Genomic DNA, 4178 nt, shown 5'->3' with positions numbered 1-4178 from the left:
TAGGGGGCAGAGGCGTCATGGAGGACGGTCGTGCGATCGGCTACGTACTCCCTCACCATCCTTTTACAGTGCTCCCGCCGACTCAGCCTTGACTGGGGAGCGGTGACACAGTCTTGCTGGGGAGCCAGAAAGCTGTCAAAGGCCTTAGAGAGTGTTCCCCTGCCTGTGCTGTACATGCTGCCTGATCTCCGCGCCTCCCCTGCTACCTGGCCCTCGGAACTGCGCCTTCTGCCACTAGCGCTGTCGGGTGGGAATTTTACCATCAGCTTGTCCGCCAGGGTCCTGTGGTATAGCATCACTCTTGAACCCCTTTCCTCTTCGGGAATGAGAGTGGAAAGGTTCTCCTTATACCGTGGGTCGAGCAGTGTGTACACCCAGTAATCCGTAGTGGCCAGAATGCGTGTAACGCGAGGGTCACGAGAAAGGCATCCTAACATGAAGTCCGCCATGTGTGCCAGGGTACCTGTACGCAACACATGGCTGTCCTCACTAGGACGATCACTTTCAGGATCCTCCTCTTCCTCCTCCTCCACCTCCTCCTCCTCAGGCCATACACGCTGAAAGGATGACAGGCAAGCAGCATGGGTACCCTCAGCAGTGGGCCAAGCTGCCTCTTCCCCCTCCTCCTCATCCTCCTCATGCTCCTCCTCCTCCTCCTCAACGCGCTGAGATATAGACAGGAGGGTGCTCTGACTATCCAGCGACATACTGTCTTCCCCCGCCTCTTTTTCCGAGCGCAAAGCGTCTGCCTTTATGCTTTGCAGGGAACTTCTCAAGAGGCATAGCAGAGGAATGGTGACGCTAATGATTGCAGCATCCCCGCTCACCATCTGGGTAGACTCCTCAAAGTTTCCAAGGACCTGGCAGATGTCTGCCAACCAGGCCCACTCTTCTGTAAAGAATTGAGGAGGCTGACTCCCACTGCGCCGCCCATGTTGGAGTTGGTATTCCACTATAGCTCTATGCTGCTCATAGAGCCTGGCCAACATGTGGAGCGTAGAGTTTCACCGTGTGGGCACGTCGCACAGCAGTCGGTGCACTGGCAGATTAAACCGATGTTGCAGGGTGCGCAGGGTGGCAGCGTCCGTGTGGGACTTGCGGAAATGTGCGCAGAGCCGGCGCACCTTTCCGAGCAGGTCTGACAAGCGTGGGTAGCTTTTCAGAAAGCGCTGAACCACCAAATTAAAGACGTGGGCCAGGCATGGCACGTGCGTGAGGCTGCCGAGCTGCAGAGCCGCCACCAGGTTACGGCCGTTGTCACACACGACCATGCCCAGTTGGAGGCTCAGCGGCGCAAGCCAGCGGTCGGTCTGCTCTGTCAGACCCTGCAGCAGTTCGTGGGCCGTGTGCCTCTTATCTCCTAAGCTGAGTAGTTTCAGCACGGCCTGCTAACGCTTGCCCACCGCTGTGCTGCCACGCCGCGCGACACAGACTGCTGCCGACGTGCTGCTGCTGACACATCTTGATTGCGAGACAGAGGTTGCGGAGGAGGAGGAGGGTAGTTTAGTGGAGGAAGCATACACCGCCGCAGATACCACCACCGAGCTGGGGCCCGCAATTCTGGGGGTGGGTAGGACATGAGCGGTCCCAGGCTCTGACTCGGTCCCAGCCTCCACTAAATTCACCCAATGTGCCGTCAGGGAGATATAGTGGCCCTGCCCGCCTGTGCTTGTCCACGTGTCCGTTGTTAAGTGGACCTTGGCAGTAACCGCGTTGGTGAGGGTGTGGGTGCAGGCCAGGAGACGGTAGTGCCTGTGTCCTGAGAGGGGGGTTGGATCTCAGTGGCAGGTTGGGGCACAGGGGGAGAGGCAGCGGTGCAAACCGGAGGCGGTGAACGCCCTTCGTCCCACCTTGTGGGGTGCCTGGCCATCAGATGTCTGCGCATGCTGGTGGTGGTGAGGCTGGTGGTGGTGGCTCCCCGGCTGATCTTGGCGCGACAAAGGTTGCACACTACTGTTCGTCAGTCGTCTGCACTCTCAGTGAAAAACTGCCAGACCTTTGAGCACCTCGGCCTCTGCAGGGTGGCATGGCGCGAGGGGGCGCTTTGGGAAACAGTTGGTGGATTATTCGGTCTGGCCCTGCCTCTACCCCTGGCCACCGCACTGCCTCTTCCAACCTGCCCTGCTGCTGCACTTGCCTCCCCCTCTGAAGACCTGTCCTCAGTAGGCGTAGCAAACCAGGTGGGGTCAGTCACCTCATCATCCTGCTGTTCTTCCTCCGAATCCTCTGTGCGCTCCTCCCTCGGACTTACTGCCCTTACTACTACCTCACTGATAGACAACTGTGTCTCATCGTCTTCGTCCTCCTCACCCACTGAAAGCTCTTGAGACAGTTGCCGGAGTCCCCAGCCTCATCCCCCGGACCCCGGGAACTTTCCAAAGGTTGGGCATCGGTCACGACAAACTCCTCCAGTGGGAGAGGATTCGGAACCATTCCTGCCCATTCTGGGCAGGGGCCCGAGAACAGTTCCTGGGAGTCTACCTGCTTCTCAGAATGTGTCATTGTAATGGAGTGAGGAGGCTGGGAGGAAGGAGCAGCAGTGGACGGCGCAGAAGTCTGGGTGGTCGATAGATTGCTGGATGCACTTTCTGCCATCCACGACAGGACCTGCTCACACTGCTCATTTTCTAACAAAGGTCTACCGTGTGGACCCATTAATTGTGAGATGAATGTGGGGACGCCAGAAACGTGCCTCTCTCCTAATCCCGCAGCAGTCGGCTGCGATACACCTGGATCAGGAGCTCGGCCTGTGCCCACACCCTGACTTGGGCCTCCGCGTCCTCGGCCGCGTCCACGTCCTCTAGGCCTACCCCTACCCCTCAGCATGGTGTATTACCAGTAGTGCAGAAACAGAACGCTGTAATTAAATGTGCCGCTTATTGGCCTGTGGTTGGAGGCTGACTTCGCTTACGGAATGCACAGCAGAGCCAGGAAAGAATTTTGCGCAAGCCTGCTGTAACACTTAGCTGGCTGCGTATGAATTAGGACAACTACCCCCAGCAGAGACCCAGTACACTGAGGATGGTCACAGGCAGCCCAAATAGATTTTTTTTCCCAAATGTTTTTGGAAAGGCCCACTGCCTATATACACTAAATATGTCTTCTGTCCCTGCCTCACCACTGCTGGCCCTGGACAATGTAAAATTACTGCAGACTGTTTCACTGTGGACAGGAATACAGCGGTGATGTAACAGGCAACACAGAGCCAGGAAAGAATTTTGCGCAAGCCTGCTGTAACACTTAGCTGGCTGCGTATGAATTAGGACAAGTACCCCCAGCAGAGACCCAGTACACTGAGGACGGTCACAGGCAGCCCAAATAGATTTTTATTTCCCAAATGTTTTTGGAAAGGCCCACTGCCTATATACACTAAATATGTCTTCTGTCCCTGCCTCACCACTACTGGCCCTGGACAATGTAAAATTACTGCAGACTGTTTCACTGTGGACAGGAATACAGCGGTGATGTAACAGCCAACACAGAGCCAGGAAAGAATTTTGCGCAAGCCTGCTGTAACACTTAGCTGGCTGCGAATGAATTAGGACAAGTACCCCCAGCAGAGACCCAGTACACTGAGGACGGTCACAGGCAGCCCAAATAGATTTTTTTTCCCAAATGTTTTTGGAAAGGCCCACTGCCTATATACACTAAATATGTCTTCTGTCCCTGCCTCACCACTACTGGCCCTGGACAATGTAAAATTACTGCAGGACGCAATGCTCTGCACGGCCGATATACAAAAAAAAAAAAAAAGTGCAACACTGCAAAAAGCAGCCTCCACACTACTGCACACGGTTAGATGTGGCCCTAAGAAGGACCGTTGGGGTTCTTGAAGCCTAAAATAACTCCTAACACTCTCCCTATAGCAACTCCAGCAAGACAGCACTTTCCCTGAACTATGTCAGAATGCATCTGTGGCGAGCCGCGGGAGGGGCCGATTTATATACTCGGGTGACACCTGATCTCGCCAGCCACTCACTGCAGGGGGGTGGTATAGGGCTTGAACGTCGCAGGGGGAAGTTGTAATGCCTTCCCTGTCTTTCTATTGGCCAGAAAAGCGCGCTAACGTCTCAGAGATGAAAGTGAAAGTAACTCGAACATCGCGTGGTACTCGTTACGAGTAACGAGCATCCCGAACACGCTAATACTCGAACGAGCATCAAGCTCGGACAAGTACG

The sequence above is a fragment of the Eleutherodactylus coqui genome, chromosome 1 (assembly GCF_035609145.1).
Source record: "Eleutherodactylus coqui strain aEleCoq1 chromosome 1, aEleCoq1.hap1, whole genome shotgun sequence".
Lineage (NCBI taxonomy): Eukaryota > Metazoa > Chordata > Amphibia > Anura > Eleutherodactylidae > Eleutherodactylus > Eleutherodactylus coqui.
Note: the sequence above shows the minus strand (reverse complement) of the source record.